Source organism: Leptonychotes weddellii, chromosome 2 (assembly GCF_054177405.1).
Source record: "Leptonychotes weddellii isolate Sample4059 chromosome 2, ASM5417740v2, whole genome shotgun sequence".
NCBI lineage: Eukaryota > Metazoa > Chordata > Mammalia > Carnivora > Phocidae > Leptonychotes > Leptonychotes weddellii.
Window position 1 is genome coordinate 46775716 of NC_138370.1, and position 23072 is coordinate 46798787.

General features: G+C 40.5%; 1 protein-coding gene across 3 annotated transcripts in view; it reads left to right on the plus strand.

The window, feature by feature from the left end:
• Positions 1–23072, plus strand: part of LOC102731379 (N-acetylgalactosaminyltransferase 7) — a 130514-nt gene that overhangs the window by 51459 nt on the left and 55983 nt on the right. The window contains exon 2 of one of the 3 annotated variants that reach the window (XM_081810991.1): positions 20283–20444. The exons of the other annotated variants lie outside the window; for them this stretch is intronic. The gene's annotated coding sequence lies outside the window, so the exon portion shown is untranslated. The remainder of the gene's footprint in view (positions 1–20282; positions 20445–23072) is intronic. 3 annotated transcript variants of the gene reach the window in all.

A 23072-nucleotide genomic window follows, 5' to 3' on the forward strand; every position in this document is an offset into this window, starting at 1 on the left:
GGAGTAGTGGGGGGTGGGAGGGATGGGGTGGCCGGGTGATAGACATTGGGGAGGGTATGTGCTATGGTGAGCACTGTGAATTGTGTAAGACTGTTGAATCACAGACCTGTACCTCTGAAACAAATAATACATTATATGTTAAAAAAAAAAAAAAGATGATAGCAGGAAGGGAAGAATGAAGGGGGGAAATCGAAGGAGGAGATGAACCATGAGAGACTATGGACTCTGAAAAACAAACTGAGGGTTCTGGAGGGGAGGGGGGTGGGGGATGGGTTGGCCTGGTGATGGGTATTAAAGAGGGCACGTTCTGCATGGAGCACTGGGTGTTATGCACAAACATTGAATCATGGAACACTACATCAAAAACTAATGATGTAATGTATGGTGATTAACATAACAATAAACATTGAAAAAATACCTCTTTGATGTGTGGACTTCACATCGCATCACGTCAGGAGGCAAATGATGTCAGATTATTCCATTATTAATGATGCTATTTAATCACTTGTGTATAGTGGTAATTGCCAGATCTCTTTTTTTTTTTGTAAATAGCAAATGTGTGTGAGTACTACTTTGGTACCATGTGAATATTCTTTTCCCCAACAACCTTTCACTCGAAGGTTTCATCATCTTTTGGCCCCTGCCAGAGACTATTGTTCAATCAGAATTGATTATTTCATCTGCATTCCTCTGTAAAGGTGAGAATTCCCTCATCCACGGTGGCTGATCTATAGCTCATTCTAAAAAATCAGGGTAAATGCTTAATTCTTCCCTTATAATTACCCTGTTTGGAATAGGTCTTACTAAATCAAATTACCCCCCCCCTTTTTTTTTTCAGTGCTACTTTTCTTTCTGACACAACCAAATTGGCTCACCTTTGTGATGTCCTGCTTCAGATCTAGAATCAGCCACTTCTCCAAGGAGCTGAGTTCCTTTTAGTGAAGCATGGTATTTAGAAATCAAGATCTAAGGATTGGGCATGTTCATTTTTTTATATCACTGCTTTTAGGCCTTTCAGCAGGTGGGGCAAGGAAATATGTTTAGTTTTTAAATCATCTCATATTGAGATTTCTAATTAAATTAACTTCAGCTTTTTTTGACTTTTTGACTACATTTGTGTCTCTTATTCTGAAAATCTTGTTTTTTTTCATATATTTGCTTATTTCCTTCATATATACATATGTTTAAAGTTATGGTATCAATTTTATTGCTACTAAAAATAAAACTCTGAAGTTTAAGATTTCTTGGCAGTTTTTCTTATACCTGGAGAGTTTTAAAACATACAAATTCCTTTACCCCCAGACCTTTTGCGTGAGAGTCTTGGAGGAGAAATTGGTGTCAGCTCGTAGGTTTCTATTTTCAAATAACAAATCCATGACCTACTGCCCTAGTCAGTCTCAGGACTGCTGGAATGTATGAAATCTGTTTTGCTTTGGGTAATATCCCCACCTCCTTTTTCTCCTCCTAAAACATTTTCATAATTTGATTATAATATAATATTGAATAATTGGCACAGAGAGAAAAATGTAAACAAATGGGAAAAGGGTTGACTGGGAACAAAAAATGAACAATAACTTTTTGTATTTTCAGAGTCAATTTGTATTTGTATTTTCATTCTCTACAGTATCTTCCCTACATTTCTTCAGAACGTTTTAAATGGTAATCCTGATTTGAAAAACATTTTGATATTTATTTAATATTGACATAACATTATATTGCATATTTGGTGTTGCTAGGCACTCAGTGTTTTATACATTACCTTATTTAATCTTTGCATTCACATAGTATTCCAATTTTATAAATGAGGACATTGATTTAAATATATGTAGTGTCTGCTTATGGAATGACTGTCCAAGGAAAATACAAGTCTTACCTTCTGCCACAGGCTGGGTTATCTAGGAAGCTGACTCTGAGATGGAGCTGAGGATGCAGGTTCTATTAGAGAGGGGGTCTGGGGATCAACACCTCTGAAGGGGAGAGGTTGGAAGCACAAATGCACAGAGAAGCTGAGCCTCCCGACCACCCCCCACCCTCAATAAAGCTATATACACTGTTAAAAAATAAAAAAAAGTTGAGATGTGAACCATCTCTACGAAGTCCTTAACCCACCCCGTGGGGGGCCCTGAAGCTAGGATGGTCCTTCAGAGTTGTTCCGGTTTGGAGTGGAGAGGCTGGGCCTGTTTACCTCTGCAGCAACCAGTAATCGTGTGCACACTGTCCCTGCAGGAGGCTTGACTTTGGGCAAGGCCGTTTCCTTAGCAGAGGTGATCCCAACAAGGGCTGACAGCAATCTCCACCAGCAGCTGGGGGAGTAAGTCCTTTAGTCCTGAAGGGGTTATGGGTGGTTATCATGGTGCCCACAACCTCTTCTATGGATTTGCTATAGTTTCTCCAGAACAAATTGTTCTTGACAAAGACCTTTTTTTTTTTTCCATTGGTTATCTTCTTATTTTTCGTGTTGAAGATTCCATGTTCAAGAAAGTTTGTTCTCATGCCATTCATCATACACCTAAAGTCTTCCTTTTAACCCAGTGTAATTAGCTTTTAGCTCCTTGCCTTGTGTGATGTTGGCTGGGCCAAAATTTTTACATGCAGATAACTTTTACACTGTTTTTACACATCACATGTTTATCATCTCTAATCCAGTCACCAAAATTTTACTCTACTTCACCTTGTAACCATGCTTGAGAAGATTCTCAAAAAAAGTCCATGCAAGAGATAGTCTTTACATTAACTCAGGCTTGGGATCGCCTGAATTTCAAACCCTTCTTTGTTAAAGCACTCTCTTCAACACTCAATGCATCCGTCATCCCATGATTTTCTCATGAAGAAAGTTACTTGCTCTCTTAGCCTGCTCCCCATCTGTCCCAGCAGTCTGTCCTCCCTGTGAAGTTGGAGGCAGAAAAGCAGCCTGGTTCACAAAGATCCAATTTAGATCTGTGGATGGCAAGGGCTGGAATATGGTATTACTGACAACTGACTGCCACATACCTCCTACCTGGTGTACCTCGTCCCTTGTTGAGGGGGGAGAGTAAGTGTTCTCAGCAAAAGAAATGCTTAATTTTGAATATTTGAATTAGGTTAGGCTGCATATTGTAAATGTACTACTTGTTATCTTCTTACTTTAGGAGTATATCTAGTTTTCATTTTTTATTGGAGGATCTCAAAATACTTTCAGTATGTTCTGTAATTTTTAAAACTTAGTCATTTCTCATTGTACTGAATTTTGGCACCCAACAACATAATTTCTTTGCTTTACAATAGTCTCTAACCTACAAATGAAATGCTTTTAATTGGGCAGCCCTCTTGGGTTTCCTCCCTCCTAGGGAGCTTTGTAGTATCACTTTACTATCACTCAATAAACCTTGCTTTGCTGCCTACCAAACAAAACAACACACACACACACACACATACACACACACACGAAATGCCTTTAATTTTAACCTCTTTAATTTTTTGACTTAAATAAAAATTTTTAAAATTTACCTCCCTTTAAAGAAGTGTCTTGAGGATGAACTGGGAGCAAGTGAGAGAAGGAGAGATCAGTGGAGAACAGAGTGTGATAAAGTAGTTTTGAAAACAGTGTATGTATCTTTGCATAAAGCACTTGGGCTTCTGCCTCACTAATGTCTCATTTTAGAGGATGTCCCTACGACATAATTCTCTCCTCTTTGCTTTTTTTTTTTTTTTTAAGATTTTATTTATTTATTTGAAGAGAGAGACACAGCGAGAGAGGGAACACAAGCAGGGGGAGTGGCAGAGGGAGAAGCAGGCTCCCCACGGAGCAGGGAGCCCGATGCGGGGCTCGATCCCAGGACCCTGGGATCACGACCTGAGCGGAAGGCAGACGCTTAAGGACTGAGCCACCCAGGCACCCCTCTCCTCTTTGCTTTTAAATAATTGATAATTGATGACCGAGTGATAAGTCATTGAATTCACTGCACTCTGTTTTTTGTACTTTTTAAAAACTTACTAAAGGTGTCTTTTTGTTTTGTTTTGTTTTTTAACACTACCTAAAATTTTTGGTAGTATACTCAAATGAAAAATACTCCTACCTATGCCCTGTGTGTGAACTTTCAGCTTAGTCTTTTTGTGGTCATGCCCATTGTTTCTCTATCAACTGTGCTTGCTGTGTATTCTCTTTATCACTAAATTATGTACGGTGACCTCTTTGGCAATCGATGAACTTTACAATTTATTGATGTAGAAGAACCTCCTAATGGAAAACAAAATCTCAAGTTACTATTGTAAACTGTTTTCTAATGGATTTTTGTCAATTTTAAAACAAGTTTGAGAGAAAGGTAATAATTTTTAAAAACTTTATATAAACATTTGCCCGATACAAGAACCAAGGGATGAGAAAATATCATCTAAAATCTCCCCATCAGAGAGAACTACTACTTTTAACTTTCTTTCTTGCTAGTCATTTCTGATTTTTTTTCCATATTTGAGATTATATGGTATAAGCAGTGTGTATATTCAATGCATGTATTCTACTTTTTTAAAAACATTAAATCATAAGGATTTTCCCCAAGAATTATTTTTCTTAAACATTTTTATAGTTATGGACTATCCAGTTGTATAAGGGTAACATCATTTTCTTGGCTGTTCTCTTGTTAGAAACATTCTATTTGTTTCTAGTCTATTTGCTACTGTATGCTGCAGTGAACATTTATGCATAATGCCTTTTTCTGCAATTAGAATTATCTCCCTAGAATATATTCCCAGCTCTGAAATTGTGTAGTTAGAAAAATGAATGTTTTTAAGGATTTTGATGCATACAGCCAGATGGTTCTACAAAGAACTCTACCAACATTGTACTATTCATATATATATATATATATATATATATATATATATATTTAAGAGAGGGTCCAAGATCTTCATGACCCTAAAAAGGTTGAGAACCACTGATACATTTATAAAAAGAGATTTTATGATTCTTGAGGTCATCACTGACTTTTAGCTTTCTGGAAGGCTAGCAAAAGCATAGCCTGAAGAAGCTGTGCAAGAAATTTGTTGAAAATATGATCTTAGTGGGACCTGCAGGTGATCCAACTGAGGATGCTTTTCAGAAATACTCATGTAGCTCAGGGAATAGAAGTGGTGGTAACTCTTCCTTAGTGTCAATTTGAAAAGCCCTTTTTTATTTGCTTCATATTTGCCAGTGGCAGACAAATAGAAGATATTTGAAAACCATTCCATGTTTCTGTGAAATCAGAAGAACAAGCATAGCAGCTCAGCTTAATGGTCTGATGTGCCAAAGTGACTAACTGAAAATAATTTCTTTCTGTTTTTCTCGGTCGAATATGAGTGTATCATTCTAATATTCTGCTCTTCACCTAGGCTAGTGGGCCTCATAGTAAGTTACTACTACTTTTTGAAGTACGAATTAGATTTCCAGAAATTGACTTCTTTGAAAATAGCCCTTTCTGACCTATCATTACTAGTTCTTATTAATAGCATTATGCTGGTTTTAAAATAAAGGGATTTTTATTAAAATGAACTTCTGCAATTAACCGATTCTAAGAAATATATTTAGGTTTTGGTATTTAAAAAAATACCAAATAGCTTTGAAAGAAAGCTGTCAATTTATATAGCTAAACGTTATGAAAACCTCGTGGATGCCTTCCCCGGTGGGCTCTGGAGCCAGAGACCCTGCCCCTACCACCTCCTGAGGGTATGGCTTTCGGCAAGTTACTTAAACTCCTGTGCCTCAATTTTCCTCATCTGCAGGTTGGGATAATGATGGTACCCAGCTCAAAGGGTTATTTCAAGGATGAAAAGAGCTAGGTGGAATGCACTTGGAATAGTGCTGGTAACATTTAAGGGCTCTTCTACTTCTTCCTCACCCTGCCATCATCATCATCATCCCTGTGAAATGAATCAGCACTCAATAAAATACTTCCAGTGATAAACTGATTTACTGCTGTTTTAAAAATCTGTTCCATTTTTCTGTTTAAGCCTTTGGAGGTTCTTTGCTAATTTTGCTAACGTTGACAAAGCTTTGACTGACATCTTGGCAGGCTGTCTTTGGCAGGCTATCTTTGGCATGTACTATAGTAACAGTGAGCCTCCTTTTTCCATTCATTCATAGGTACAAAGATAAATGTCTTGCTTACTAAAATTGTGCCAGGTAAAAAAGGAAATCTTTTTCACAGAAAAACAAAAATACCTAAATGACTTAGGGTCATCAGAAAATTATGTCAAAATAAAGTTGAGGTGTTTGGTGAGACTCGACCATTCCAAGCACTGTGCATGTTTTTTGCTGGAACTTCACCTTTAGTTGCAAAGGGATCTCAGATTTCAGTTGTACTACTTTGGTAGCTTATGTGAGACCCAGTGAAGTTGGTTGGAATGTGTTAGAGCAGCTAAACTTAGCGTATATCTGAGTGACTGGCTTCTCTCAGCTAACTGGTAGAATTGCTTTCTATTGCTCAACAGCTGCTGTGTGTCCTCCCCAAGCGCCAAAAAGTTTCTTGAGCTTATCATTTTAAGGTGTTCTAGAAAGAGGTGTAAGTATTATAAACATAGTTGTGATAAAATTGGAATACTACTTTTAATTTCTAGAAGGTGGTGGTTAGCATGGTTAAGAAATGGAACTGGAAAGAACTGGAAAGTTGAAGTGAAAGGCGTCACATTGTTAACATTCTAATGTAAGTATAAGCTACTTACTCCATGATGTATCAGAATAGATTAGGAAAAGACCCTGTCTTATTCTCTACGAAAGCAGTGTCTTGATATGCTACTCCTAACCTTCCTTTGGATTTCATAGGGAGCATTCTTGTGTATCCTAGAAAACAGACTATGGTCCCAATTTGTGGATACCTACTCTGTGAGGCTTCTGCTTTCCCTAAGTGATATCTCTTACACCAGGAAAGGGGGAGAAAATGGAGCTCTGGTCTTGTATATGGGCAGCACGTCCTGAAAAATGCAGTAAGCTCCCTGTGATGGCATAATTCTCTTCTATTATGGAGCCATTTTTTGATAAGTTTTTGGTTAGAGTAGAATATTAGTGAAGCCAAAGTCATGGGCTTATGAATAATTTGGTTTTATTCCATGGCTTCAGCGATGCTTTTAGTCACAAAAAGGCAAAAGTATTTTTTAGCAGGAGTCTGAACAGCTCAGAATTCACAGCAGTACATCAGTCAAAAGAGTCAGCTTAACAGGACCAAAAATACTTTAGTCCTTACTTATGAGAGAGACTGATTTAATTCTTTGTAAAATTAGTTCAAAATGTCTTCCCCTTATTTCACATGCTGTCAGGGGAATCATCATCTAACACACTGAAGGAGCAGAAAAACCGTTGACAAGGCACATCTCATTGTTTAGAGTGTCAGAATGGGCCATTTCTTTGGTGTAAGTAGTTGCCAAAGACAGACTTCATAAAACGTGATAAAAAAAAAAAGCAGAATAAAGAGACATGAAAGTGTTTATTAGTTGAGCATTTTTAGAGGCCTCTCAAATTTTTTGTAAATTTCTAGAAAGTAGAAGTCATCATCAAGCAGTTGTAAGTCAAGTGGCTCAGCATTGTGGCTAAATGCTCAGGAGTCATAGTTATGCAGACCAGGGTTCAAGCACTAGGCCAGTCCCTTATGAATTATGTGACATTGGACGTGTTAGTCTCTCTAATCTTTGACCTCCTCAACTATAAAATGTGAAAATAAAATTACAGGACCTATATCATAGGATTGTTGTGAGCACTGGAGAATGTAACATCCTTAGCAGTGTCCGATTATTTTATTTTTTTTAAATCAGACTTTTCACTTCTGTTCCCCCAAGATCCATCTAAACAACATAAGGCACACCCCCTCTAGAAACATGGAGCTCAGGGGACATCACGTTTCCTATTGAATAGGTGTTATTTTACATATGGGGATAAAAATAAGGAAAATAGAAATGTCAGAGAATTGAGGAGAAAGGAAGATACACAATACAAACTCCCGACTGCACAAAAGAAGTAAAAGACTAAGACTCTCCTCAGCTAGAGCTTTAGTCTGGGGGGGAAAAACGAGCACATGGAGAGAGAGAGAATTATAAAAGTATTAAGGAGTAGAAATTCATGCGAGGGAAAATATCACTGGAATTAGAACAGATGGCAGGGCTGAATCTTATTGAAGGAATTGGAACTAAACCTAGAAAGAAAGAGGCGGGCCACAGCCTCGTCCTGCTGTAGGCTAAGGCTTGGTAGCAGGAGCCAGACTAGAGGCCGGGCTGACCATGTGTTTTTATGATCTCCTGAAGGGGTCCAGCTGACTAGAGTATGGGGACAGCTTGAGTGCGGAACCAGGGATGACAGAAGGCCAGGCAAAGGATTTTGAACCTGACATGTTAGAAAAAGATGGGAAGATTTTCCTTTCTTTTTAGAGAGATCTCTGACATGCACTGTGTTTAACCTCTGTTAAACGATGCAGGAAGTAGAATTTCTTGCAGGAAGTAGAATAGGGTAAATCAGAATAGGTTAAATTACTGTTGGAGTAATTCAGACAGCAGTAGTGAAGGTTGGGTCCCAAGGAAGAGCAAAGTACCTGTGTCTGAGGGGCTGCCGTCCTCCTGACCTGGCTAATCCCACCTCTGCTTTGACTCCCACCCATTCTCAGGAACTCTTCACTTTTGATTATTCCTCCTCTCGCATGTATTTGAGTATTTTACCCTTGCCTTTCTTTTAAAGCTGCTCAGGACTTTTCCCATTAAAAACAAAACAAACCAAAACCCCTCACCCCACCTCATTTCCTCCAGCTACCTCTCCATTTCTGTTCTCTCTCGGGGCAGAGTTTTCACAAATGTAGCCTACTTTTGCTTGCACCATTTCCATACCTTCCAACTCCACCCCTCAACACCACTGGCCCTGGGCTCTTGACCCCATCATACCACTGGAATGGCTCCCGCTAAATCCAATCCTCCTCTCACATGGCCTTTAACCAGCATTTTTTTTTTTTTTACGATTTTATTTATTTATTTGACAGAGAGAGAGAGACAGCTAGAGAGGGAACACAAGCAAAGGGAGTGGGAGAGGGAGAAGCAGGCTTCCCACTGAGCAGGGAGCCCGATGTGGGGCCCCATCCCAGGACCCTGGGATCATGACCTGAGCCGAAGGCCGATGTTCAATGACTGGGCCACCCAGGCGCCCCTTAACCAGCGTTTAACACTGTTGACCGTTCCTGCTGTCTCACACGTACTGTCAGGTTTTCTTCCTACATATTGGGCCAGTCCTCTGTCTCCTTGGTAGTCCCACCCTCCTCCAGCAGTCTTTTAAGGGTTGGATTCCTCAAGATGGGGTCAGTGGGTCCTCTCCTCTTCGCACTTTATGGTCAACTCATAAATAGCATCCAGATCCTTATGTCAGTTATGATCTATATAAAGATGTCTGCCAAGTTTATCTTCTCTAGTCCAGTCACTGAGATACAAATCCTGTTTCCATCTTCTCTTGAATGTTTCAGAAGCACTTCAAAGTCCACATATCCAAGAAGTCCACATATCCTCGTCATCTTCAACTTCAGTCTTTTTCTGTGCTTCCTCTCCCAGTGAATAGCATCCAGTCACACCTTAGGGCCATCCCTGCCACTCCCCATATCCAGTCCATCATTAAATGTCTCCATTTCCTAATTAACCCTCATCCACTCTGGCCTCTTTCCAGCCTCTTACTCCTCAGCCAGTGGGCTCTTTGCAGAATGCTCCTGTCTCTGGTAGGAGCATTAAAACTATGAACTGGCTGCTCAGGCTCTCATATTACAACCAAAGTCATTACCATCATACCAGAGCCCCACTTGGTCTGGCCACTACTTCCCTTCTGCCTCATCTGGCACCAGGCTTCCCCAACTCTTTGCACCCCATCCACATTTAGTTCTTCCTACTTACCATAGAACTTCTTGCTGTAGAGACTCTGAGCATGTTTTCTCTGAATACTCTTGCCTCTTTTTTAGATTTATTTATTTTAGGGGTGCCTGGGTGGCTTGGTCAGTTAAGCGTCTGCCTTCGGCTCAGGTCATGATCTCAGGGTCCTGGGATCAAGCCCCGCATCGTGCTCCCTGCTCAGTGGGGAGTCTGCTTCTCCCTCTCCCTCTAACCCATGCTCTTTTCTTGTGTGCACTCTCTCACTTGCTCTCGGGTAAATTAAATCTTTAAAAACGAACAAAAAAGATTTATTTTAGAGCGAGTGGGGGAAGGGGTGGAGGGAACTAATCTTCAAGTAGACTTCCCGCTGACCGCAGAGCCTGATGCAGGGCTCAGTCCCATGACCCATGAGATCATGACCTGAGCCAAAACCAAGAGTTGGACTCTTAACCGACTGAGCCACCCAGGCGCCCCTCTTTCCTCTTTTTGCCGACGTAGCTTCTCCTCGTCCTTCAAACCTCTACTCAGCAGTCCTTCATTCTCAAGGAAGCCTTTCTTAGCATCTTAGATTAGATTGACTCTCCCCAAAAGGCTCTTAGAGCACCATGTTTGTGTGGCTGTTTGATTATATGTCTCCCTCACTGGACAGAGAGCTCCACGAGAGCAGGGATGTGTTTGCTTATCATTGTATCCTGGTAGCCTGGTGCAGCGTAGGTGCTCAGCACATATTTGTCATCCTTCAATTAGACTATTTCAAAGGAATGTCTAAGGCCGAAGAAGAGGATCACAGAAATGCCTCTAGCCTTCTAGATGATAGAAAATACGATACTCCCATCTGCAGCTGGGTAGGAGATAATGGTGAGGAGTCCTGAGGCCCCTCTAGACCCACCCTCCTGGGGCCTGTGTCAGCATTATAGAGCACAGAGCTGGTGAGTGAGTCATGCCGCGGAACCAGGACTAAAATACCTCCCTTGCGTGTACCTTCAGACCTTGGAATTCTCACTAATTTAACAGCGTGCCTGCAGTTTCTAGCCCTGTTGTCCACTCCTTGCAATTCTCTCCTGTATTGCTCTTCCCCACTACAAACATCGTGGCACCTCTTCCCATTCATTTGCTCCGTCAGCGTATTCATTCCAAAATTCAGCTCTGATCTGGCATGCTCCCCTCTCATGGCTCCCATAAAGTCTGAACTTCTTGGCATTTCCTAAGAGGCACTCTGAGGCATTGCCAGCATCTCAAGTCTCATCTCCTGCCACCTCCCCATATGTCCCCTGCACTCGTTACGCCAAACCATTTGTTCTTTTATGCTTCTGTGCCTTTGCCTACGCTGCCAAACCCCACTCTCTGTCCCCTCCTCCTTTACCTACCAGCCCTTCACCATCTCCTTGCTGGGGAGTGTCTGCTGCTTCTAAGCAAGGATTCCGTCGCTTCCAGCCCATTCAGACATCCCTTCCCCCCATCTGTGTGTCCTTTCGTGGTACGGTGTGCAGTGCCTGGCGGGTAGTAGACCTGTAGTATTTGGAAAACTGAAAGGACAGCTCTTTCACCTTTAATGATCCATATAAATACTAATCGGAAGGGACGCCTGGGTGGCTCAGTCGGTTAAGCGTCTGCTTCAGCTCGGGTCGTGATCCCAGGGTCCTGGGATCGAGTCCCACGTCGGGCTCCTTGTTCCGCGGGGAGCCTGCTTCTCCCTCTGCCTCTGCCTCTGCCTCTCTCTCTCTATCTCTCATGAATAAATAAATAAAATCTTTAAAAAAAAAAATACTAATCGGAATGCCAAAGAACAATTATGATAAACTAGAGTATCCCCGGATAAGCATTCCCTCTTGAAATCAAACCTGTTGATAGTCGAACAGTAAAATGTCCAAACGTTTATTTACATAAATAACCTCGATCTGCCCTGAGTGTATTTTTTCTGTCTCACACAGTTATGTTTCCTTTACACACCCTCCTGAATTGGACTTCTAGTCCCGACGTGGTAGTAAAATGTTGTCCCACGCTGTAAGATGATAGCTCCGCCCTGAAAATTTTGAGATACTTTCTTTCTTGAGGTGATTTTTTTTTTTTTCTTAAGATTTACAAGAGGAGATTCTTACACCAGTCAAAATGTATGTGTTCTGAAGCCGCACATTACAGTATTTTCTCAGGAGCTGTTATGAAAGCCAAGCTTCAGGGCAAAGCAAGGAAGCGCTAGAGGAAAGGCTTATGCATTTCCAGCTGCAGAAAGTAGTAACACTTCATGTGGGAGTGCTGTATTCATTCTAGAATTTCTCCCCTAGAGGGATAATAGGACATTGCTTTTTCAGCTTTCAAAAGGGTATTACAAACATTCTCTCCCAACATAAATACCACATTTGGCCTCATTCTTCTCTCACTCAGTAAAATATTTTCCTTAGTGTCATAAGAATTATTAATGGTTGCATTGGTGACATAATTTCCAATGAAGTTTTCAGGAAGATTTGGAAATCACTTCATGCTTTCACTGGGATTGCCAGATGTGAAGGAGAATTAGGAATTAAACTGTCTGGCTTTGGCAGGTATTAGATTATGAAGTGCATTGTTGTACTGGAAATGAGAATCAAAGGATAGGACTAAATAAACACTTGTCCTGAGGGTTTAAGAAAAAGCGTTAACGGTGTGATTCCCCAAGGACTGGTGTCGGGATTGCTCTTTTGAAATATTTTCAAGATGATCTAGGGAAGAGAGTGAAGGGATTCTCAGCTCTTCTAGGTAAAAAAGTAGAATTGATTGGCATAAACCAAAAGAAGGTTCCAGAACATCACTTGAGTGGGCAGAAGAGGAGCAGATGGGACCTCATTTTCAGTCAATTCAGCTTTTAAGTAGTTCCTCATTTCTCCACCTGATGAAATGTCGTAAATGTTCTTTTGAAAGGTCCATTCAGCTGGGTTAATTTCTTATTTCTTATCCTACTAAGCTATTTGGTTTTTAAATGTGTATTTCCTCTCTCCATGTGCATTGATCATATGTATGCATCATAAATTATTCATGTGTTAAAAAAATCTTCACAGATTTTATTTTATAATCTTTTTCTCCTTGCTTTCATTTTTCTCCCCTTAATACCTTCTTGTTTTTAGACAGGTCATTTTGTAGGAATAATGTGGTAGAATATTTATTGTAAAATACTGACAATTTTATTAAAATATTTTGCATAACTTGTGTGCTATTTTTAGAATGAAAATGCCTCTTAGGAGTTTTCTTTTTAAAACTCAGTAATTACTTAGCTCCCAAACAGAGAGAGTTAAAAATCTACCCACTATATCCTTTTACGATTTCTAAGAGGTATTATAATCTGCCTTTTAGTACTTGTGGGAGTTGGAGCTTTTAAATGGCATTGGTGCACCTTGTATTTATAGCCCTGTCTTGACGTTGGGGCTCTTACAACTGAAATGATGGCATAAACTTTGACAACTATGACTTCATCACTTTTTGAAACATACTACAAAATGATTTATTGGCCATTGCTTGATATTCATGTTTGATTCTTAAAATTCAGTTAAAATCAGTTAAAGATTTAATATTAAATATTCATAATAAGAAATATTTTTAAGCCTGTGAAGTGTATCTGTGACTCAGTTCATGAGCTGAGGCATGCATTTTTCATAAGGTCTCTGGAAAATAAAAATTATTTGGATTGCATAAATATGTTTAAATTTCATGTTTCATAGACTTGGTTAGTTGTCTGTGATATTAACTTTGATCTGGGCCGTTAAGCAGTCTTAACAAATAAAAGTTTTTTTGTAAAAGGATAACCAATTTGTTATTTTCCTATTGCAGACGTTAACCTACATTTTGGTCCTTTAGTTGCTTATTTCTTCTTTTAATTTATTCCCCCTTGAGTATTATCCGATACTTTTCTGACCTGATTTAGAATCTCTATCTTATTACTGTTTTAAAACAAGCCCCAAATTTAGCAGGAAACCATTTAGCAGGAAACCATTTGCAAGATAAATTGGCTTAGAGGACTGAGATGAACACCAGCAGATTTACTTTCTCATGTTTAAATAAAGTACTCATTTTCCATGAAGTAACAAATTTCACTTGCAGACATGATTTATCCAAATCTGAAGAAGAGAAGAAACTAAAAAAAGGATTATTCGAATTTTAGATTGGTAGGGAAAGCAATGTTGTTAGTAGAGAAAATAATGTTTTTAGTTATTTCATTTGGATTCTCAAAATGCTAGCTTAAATCAAGCCAAGCAGTGGCATAAGACAGTGGCTCCAAAGTCAGTTTATATTCTAGCAACATAATAAAAGATGACCCGCAGCTAGGTGTTCTCCACTTAGTCTGTGAAGAGACAAGCATTGAGTACCTGCTGGCTACCCCCGCCCCCATGTGGGAGGACACACAGACACACACTCACTGTCTTCAAAGAGCCCTTAGTCTGACTGGGGAGAAGCATGTACACAGATACTAAGGCAATTCAGGAAGAGCAGTGTTAGAAATATTCATGGAACTGCAGGGGAATATACCCGGAGCCAATTGCTGAGTTTAGAACTGCTGGCTTGACCTACTGGTGCTTAATGGTAATTTCACATTTACAAAATAGAACATTAGAGATAATGGTATTAATACAGAGAAGGATTTTGCATGAAATCTCCCATTTTCAATTATAGTTTTAACTTAGATGTTGAAAATTGAAAATGTTTATTACTGAGGAATTTGTAGGTTAGAATGATGCCTTTAAAAATGCAATGCATTGGGGTGCCTGGGTGGCTCAGTTGGTTAAGCGACTGCCTTCGGCTCAGGTCATGATCCTGGAGTCCCGGGATCGAGTCCCGCATCGGGCTCCCTGCTCAGCAGGGAGCCTGTTTCTCCCTCTGACCCTCCCCCCTCTCATGCTCCCTCTCTCTGTCTCATTCTCTCAAATAAATAAATAAAATCTTTAAAAAAAAAATGCAATGCATTGACATGGTTTTTAAAAAGTAAATATTATGGGGCACCTGGGTGGCTCAGTCAGTTAAGTATCTGCCTTCGGCCCAGGTCACGATCTTGGGGTCCCGGGATTGAGCCTCGTGTTGGGCTCCCTGGTCAGCAGGGAGGCTGCTTCTCCCTCTCCCTCTGCCCCCTCCCCTCCCCTTCTTTCCGCCCCCCCCCTCATGCTCTCTCTCAAATAATAAAATCTTTAAAAAAAAGATAAATTTTATAATTTTAACCACTTCAGTCATTTACTTTGGTTGAACTAAATTTTGTTTTGAATTTTGAAAAGAGCCCAAGACTTAAAATTTGCCATATCGAGATATTCTATAGTTGACCATGATTATTCAAGATGTGCAGAGATCTTCAGAAAATAGTGTCAGTGCAGATGGATACTTCTCTTAAGAATACCATATGATGTGCATGAAGATCCAAATCTGCAAAAACCGACTAGTTGCACAACTATGGGATTTATTGGGAGACTCTTATAATGGAAATCTCTTTTATTAAGATGATTAAATGTTCAAAATGTGATATAGCTAACTCTTTAGGAAGACACCTATTAATTTCAGTAGTATCCACAATAGTACAGGGTAGATCTGTATTATATACTGTAGTTTGCTTATTTGGTTAAGGAGAGGTCGCATTTAATTGACTCAAAATGCCCCCATATGAACCTGGTAAAGTCTTTCCAGTGGGTGGTTAATACTACAGCACTAACTTAACCCATTTGTAACTATGGTTGCCATAGTGTATCATAAGTTTTGAGAGAAAATAAAAGGACTAAATTATTATGTAATATAGCTCTCCACAGACCAGTCTCAGTGTTGCAGTCCCTAGAGAAAGGCTGGGTCAGTCTGGCTTACTATGACTAGTGGCTACCCTGCCAAAGTCTAATTTCTAGTACTAGAAGTGCTGACCTGGATTTCCTTTGGTGGACAGTTATTGTGATGTCAACCATGCTGTTTTCTCCTTTCTGTTACCTTTTGGTTTATAACCTGGCCTGGGGGGAGAAGGGGGAGAAAGACGAATAGAAATCCCTGCTTTGGGAGTGTATTTCTTTCAGCAGATAATTCTTCTATCAGAATGTAATACTGAGGGGCTCCTGGGTGGCTCAGTCAGTTGGGCATCTGCCTTCGACTCAGGTGATGATCTCAGGGCTCTAGGATCAAGTCCCACGTCTGGCTCTCTGCTGGGTGGGGAGTCTGCTTCTCACTCTCCCTCTGTGCTCTCCCCCTCTCTCTCAAATAATAAAAAAAAAAGTGTAATACTGATAAGCCACACCTTTCTTCATTTTCAATTCTGCCCTAGTTGCTAACAGAGGCCTTGCCATTGGTCTTCAATCTCTTCCTAATTCATGAGTCTTTACACAGGCTTGGGATAGGTCTCTTTCTGTAAGGGAGACAACCTTAGATATTCAAGGACTGATGAGGTCTCTGTTTAATCTTGGGTTTTTCCATTTTCTGCTCTAGTTAAACACAGTCAAACCACTTCACCCCTGCCCCTCACGACCAACGGGAGCCACTGACCCCCCCTCCGCCATGCAGTCCCTTTCAGCCTGCTGAAAAGAGCAGGAGTGAATGGTCTTCAGCCCGCACAAAATGCCCACAGGGACGGGTTAGCTAAGAATCCAGCTCTAACTAATCAGAGAGAAACAAGGGTACTGAGGGTGGAGCACCTGCTTTCCCACCCACCTTCTGCCACTGGTGGATAAGAGTCTGGGGAGGCCCAGCTTACAAGCACACCCAGTTTCTTCCAGCGCCTCCTTAACTATCTCCCTCCCTGATTTCTTTGTTCCTGTTGCTCACTCACCTAGGAGCAGAAGAAAGTGGAGCTAGAGAAAAGATGCTGGGTCATTCTTCTAATTAAAGGTGTTTCTCGGGGTGCCTGGGTGGCTCAGTTGGTTAAGCCTTGGACGCTTGATTTTGGCTCAGGTCATGATCTTGGGGTCGTGGGATCGAGCCCCCATAGGGCTCTGTGCTCAGCAGAGAGTCTGCTTGGGATTCTCTCTCGTGCCCTCTTCGTCTGCCCCCCCGACACTCTCTCTCCCCGCCCAAAAATAAATAAAATCTTTTTTTTAAAGGTGTTTCTTATCAAGAGGGTTTTTAAATCATAGAATTAAATTTGACTTACGTTTTTAAGTTCTGTGGCTCATGTAGCACGATAACCAAATAGTGTGAATATTAGCAGTGGCCACTTTCTGAAACTAAATTGTAATTTCTGCAGAAATCATGTGACTTCAGGAGCTCAGCATTAAGAGCTTAAATTTTCTAGGTTCACCTATAATTTCAAATCCAGACAAGCCTATATCTAAAGACTATTTTTCTAAATTCCTTTGCATTCCTATCATTTCTGTCATTTGTGTTCCTATCAAGATCATAATCATCTTGGGAAAATATCACACATAAATAGAATCTGGGGATGAAGGGGGAGCTTTGTAAGATGGAAAGTGAATAGTCTGACCTGATTTCTGATAATCCCATATTTCCATCTGATGATAAGTGATTATACTTTTCAGTATATTTCCACCTTTATGAACATAGTGATCTTAAGCAATTATCTCCTGATTGTCTTTTCCATTTCTAGTCAACAGCGATTCATTGATTTTTGACTGTAGAGTAAATCAGCTGGTGCTTATGAAGATATTATAGTGCCAGTGAGTCACAAAGGCATCTACTGATTCTCACTGACTCTCAGGAAGAAGGAGTATGTAGTTTTCCTACACAGGGGAATTGAGCGTTACACAGCTTTGTAGCCATTCTTTGAATCATATAACATTAAGATTGGACATGATTATTTTTAATTGACTTGGGGTTAGACAATTCTCGTATTTGGTTTGCTTTCAGATTTAATGACATACAGGCTTTGGCAAGTGAGAAAATTCAATTTTTCTGGTGACTATTACAGCGTTATTCACACTACTATGTAGGGGCGCCTGGGTGGCTCAGTCGGTTAAGCGCCCGCCTTCGGCTCAGGTCAGGATCCCAGGGTCCTGGGATCGAGCCCCGCATCGGGCTCCCTGCTCCGTGGGAAGCCTGCTTCTCCCTCTCGCACTCCCCCTGCTTGTGTTCCCTCTGTCGCTGTGTCTCTCTCTATCAAATAAATAAATAAAATCTTTAAAAAAAAAAAGAGTACACTACTATGCAGAGAATATGAAGTTACATCCTGTTCTCCTGCTGATTTTGTGAAGTATTGCCAGATACACCATCTGATCCAAGCCCCTCTTCCCCATTCCATAGTCTCCATTCTCTATTTTCCTTTTCTTCTCTCATAACCAAAGCAGAAATTTTAGGACTCATTCGTTTATTCAGTAAATATTTGTTGAGGAATTAGTGCCAGGATAAACATGGGGAATGCACTGGTACATACCGTAGGCATGGCGCCTCCTTTTTCACAGAACTTCGTCTAGTGCAGGGGTTCGGAGGGCTGGTGGTTACAGATCATCCTCTTGCCTGTCTTTGTAAAGAGTTTTATTGGAACACAACCATACCCACTCATTTACATATCATTGGTGGCTGCTTTTGCACTATAATGGCAGATTTGAATGATTGCAACAGAGACCCAGTGGTCTGCAAGGCCTAAAATACTTAACTCTTGACCTTTTGCAGAAAAAGCTAACCAACCCCTCTTCTAGGGGTATGGTGAAGAAAAAAGAGTATAAACTCTCCTTGTTAAAGATTATAAACGCTCCTGAGGGAAGTGGACCAGCGGTGGAGTGTTGTAAGCAGGGAAAGTAACATGTTCATATTTGAATTTTAGAAAAGTCACTGTGGTTGCTATGTAGAAAAAACAATGAAGAGCAAGAGAACATGCGTGCATTAGAATGAGAAGCACTCAAGTATAGTAGTTAAGAGCATGGACTCTTTTTTTTTTTTTAATGTTCAATTAGCCAACATATAGTACATCATTAGTTTTTGGTGTACTGTTCAACGAATCTTTAGTTGTGTATAACACCCAGTAAGAGCATGGACTCTTGAGCCAGACTGCTGAGATGCAAATTTTGGCCCTACCATGTACTGATTCTGTTGTTGAGTAACTTCTCTGTCAGATTTTCTATCAGTAAAATGGGGATGGTAATCACAGAGCCTAACTCTTGGCAAAATAAATAAATAAATCGATATATACAAAGCACTTAGAACATAGTATTTTTAGTCATCACTATTATCACTATTGTAGTAATTCTGTTAAGGAGTGAGGGTGGTATGAACTAAGGCAGGGGCAATGATGGAAGCGGCCAAATTCAGGAGCTACAAAGACAATAGAATTGACGGGTATCAGGGGTTGATTGGACGTCAGTTGGGTAGATCAAAGAGAACAAGAAGTTGAGGATGAAATGCAGGTGTTGGATTTGATCAGTTGAGTGGATGGTGGTTCCTGTCCCCTAAGTAGGGAAAGACTGTAATCCAAACAGGTTTGTGATGTGAGGTAAAAAGAAGTTCAACTAGTTTGGGGTATCTTAAGTTTAGGTACTAGGGTGATATAAGTAGAAATCTAACATGGGACTAGATTGATGTATAAGTAGATATAAGGTCAATTGATACAAGTAGATATAATAAGATTGATATAAATAGAAATTTGGGAAGCAGCCAATTGTAAGGATTGGAGATGAGAAGTGTGATGTGGGCTGAGGAGAGGGATGTAGGAATGGTCGATGCAAATCTGGTCATGACTCTTGGAAAAGAAGGACATAACCCAGAATGAAGCTGGACTGATGGGTGGACTTCTAAGAGAACTATGAAGAGCACCAACAGTGGAAGATCAGACAAAGAACCCCCAAGTGAAAGAAAAGATCTAATTTGGAGAAAGATAAGCATGAAGTTCAAATCCATTAGATAGTCTCTTGTTGAGGCGGGTAAATTTGAGAAATATTTAAAAATTTTTTTTTTTTTTTTAAGATTTTATTTATTTGACAGAGAGAGATACAGCGAGAGGAGGAACACAAGCAGGGGGAGCAGGAGAGGGAGAGCAGGCTTCCCGCAGAGCAAGGAGCCCGATGCGGGGCTCGATCCCAGGACCCTGGGACCATGGCCTGAGCCGAAGGCAGACGCTTAACAACTGAGCCACCCAGGCGCCCCATTGAGAAATATTTAAATTCTCAAATTTTTCATTAGCATAGGCCAACCTAAACCGTTGCGTGTATTTCACAGTGTGGGTCTTTCATGTACTACAATTGCTCATACCACCATATTTCATACTCTTCCAGCATATACTGTGCTCTCTATGGAATTTTAGGCAAAGTAGAGTGGTTGCTGTGGTTACGGATGTTGACATCTGAAGACCTGTTCAGTCTGCTTTTCTGTATTTGACATTTCCTTCCCCTCCTTTTTTTCTACCTCCCCAGTTACAGATTCACTGGAGCCTTGATGTGAAAAATTGAAGTGGGGGAGACTCTTCTTTATGTGTGATACTTGGTTCAACATCAGTATCTTGGATCCAGTATCTTAAGAGTTTTATAATGATTTTTCTGTTTTAATTTGCCTACAACACCGCCACAACACTAATCTTTTAGAAAGAGCCGGGAGATAAGTTGGAGAGATGTCCACCTTTTCCATCCTCAGAGCCAGTAGGGCTCACAGGTTAGGCTCCAACTAAGTCCTTGCTACGGAGGTGTGTGATGATAGAAGCCTGATCCAGAAGCCTTATCTACCTTATAACACATGCCTGAAGAAAGGTATCACATTTATGTCCTCAGGCTGAGTGTTGCATTTTATATTTAGTTTTGTGTTATAGGAGGAAATTTACGGAAAAACTTTGAAGTGGACCAAAAAGATTATTAGGTATACTCTCTGGCTTGGCTTCTGGGTTATCTTGCCCTTTCCTTATCTTTGAGCTATTTTACAGTGCTGGAAATGACAGAATACTGATGGTAATGCAAAAGATTCTCGGCCATTGAAATGGAAATTGTGTACAGTGAGTGCAGTTGGTTATTGCCTTGTGGACATTGACCAAGGTTACCAGTTTTGCATCTATTTATAAATCCTTCGCAGTATCCTTGATGTTTAGATGTTTGTTCTTTGGATTCACCTTCGAACCACTTGTGACATTGTACAGGTTTCCTTTTTTTTTTTAAGATTTTACTTATTTATTTGAGACAGAGAGAATGAGAGAGCACATGAGAGGGGGGAGGGTCAGAGGGAGAAGCAGACTCCCTGCCGAGCAGGGAGCCCGATGCGGGACTCGATCCCGGGACTCCAGGATCATGACCTGAGCCGAAAGCAGTCGCTTAACCGACTGAGCCACCCAGGCGCCCTACAGGTTTCCTTTTTAAATAACAAGTCAATTAAAATCTTTGTGCCATATTAAAAACAATTGTTTTGTTACCTACACACATGTGTGTTTAGACATGCATATAACATCTCTAGAAAGATTCCCAAAGTGCTGGCCGTGACTGCCTTTATAGGAGAGGAAGCAGGAAAACCTGCTTTTCATTAGATGCCCTTTTGGGTCTTTGGAATTTTCTATCATATGCTTATATTACCTAAACAAATAAATTTTTTAAAATTCCTTTTTGAACTCCCCCAAATCAGTCCTTAGCTAGCCCTTACCAAAACTTCAACTAAATTCACATTTAAATTAACTGGCTGGGTGATGGACATTGGGGAGGGTATGTGTTGTGGTGAGCACTGTGCGTTATGTAGGACTGATGAATCACAGACCTATACCCCTGAAACAAATAATACATTATATGTTAATAATAATAAAAAAGATAAATATTAAACAATATTAATTAATTAATTAACTGGCTTTCTAAAGAGATCTTTGTTTCTCCATAAACTCCCAGCAGATAGCAACATACATCTCAACATCATACCTAGCACTTTACTTCTGTCCTCTTTAAAATCAAGGGTTTTTTTGTTTTGTTTTGAAGATTTTTTTTTTAAAGATTTTATTTATTTATTTGAGAGAGAGATTGAGAGACAGAGAGCACGAGAGGGAAGAGGGTCAGAGGGAGAAGCAGACCCCCCGCCGAGCGGGGAGCCTGATGCGGGACTCGATCCCGGGACTCCAGGATCATGACCTGAGCCGAAGGCAGTCACTTAACCAACTGAGCCACCCAGGCGCCCTGTTTTAAAGATTTTATTTATTCATTTGAGACAGAGAGATAGCATGAGCAGGGGGAGAGGCAGAAGCAGGCTCCCTGCTGAGCCAGGAACCTGATGTGGGGCTCAATCCCAGGACCCTGGGATCATGACCTGAGCCGAAGGCAGACATTTAACCATCTGAGCCACCCAGGCATCCCTAAAATCAAGTTTTTAACTTTACTTTTCAAGATAGCTCTAACACTGTAGACACATCTTGGTCATATGGTACTAATTCTGTTATGAATCTGTGGACTCCGATAATCTCAATGTGGAGTAAAGTGGCAGACCCGTTCGCCTGTTTTGCAATTTGAAGTTCACCTTGCCTCTTCCCCAGCTGTGCATACTCAATAATCCTCTTGTCTAATTATAGCTAGCAGCTCTTCCTCTGAGTTAGAGGTTCTCAAGCTTGGCTGCATATTAAAATCACTTGGGGAGCTTTCAAAAATGGGAATGCCCAGACCAATTAAATCACAAAGTCCAGGGATGGGACACAGACATCAGTATTTTTTTAAAGCCACTGAGGTGATGCTAACATTGAAAAACACTGCCCTGTGCAAAGAATGGTACTGATTTAGCAAAAACTTCACATAGGATACCTCAGCAGCAAAAGCCCTCAGAATTTCTCACCGAAATCTGCACAGGTGATGGGGAGGGTCCACACAGACACGGGAGGCAGCCTTACAGAATACCCGTATGCACCAAATCTGTTGTTACTTGGGCTACCTCTGGAATGGGGCAAGCTAGGCATTCGGTGTGGTTTAAAAGCCTAAACTGAATTGGTTAGTCTTTAGCATTTTGTTTTTGTTTGCTTTTTTTTAAAAAAAAAAAATTAGTTTTGAATTCAGCTAAACTCTCACTGAGTAGAAAATACTGACTGTCGCGTGCACATCCCCGCCTTTTCCTCTGCCATTAGAGGCACGGAGCCCACCTCGTGATGGGTGGCATCTAATACCACTGCCACCATATGGCTGTATTACTGACAAGTAGTTATATTTATTGTACACCGGGCATCTGGGAAAACCACATACTGTACATGACCTATTAAATGTCTTTTTGTCAAAGCTCCTAGAACCCCATTGTTTTAACCCATAACAATGTGCTTTACTAAGAGGTCTTTGATAGAGAGTTTTAGAAGGGGAGAGGTAAAAAAAAAAAAAATGTATCCTTTCATTTATTTTGGAAGGGAAATAATCTGTTTCTTAGGATGTCCTCCCCCC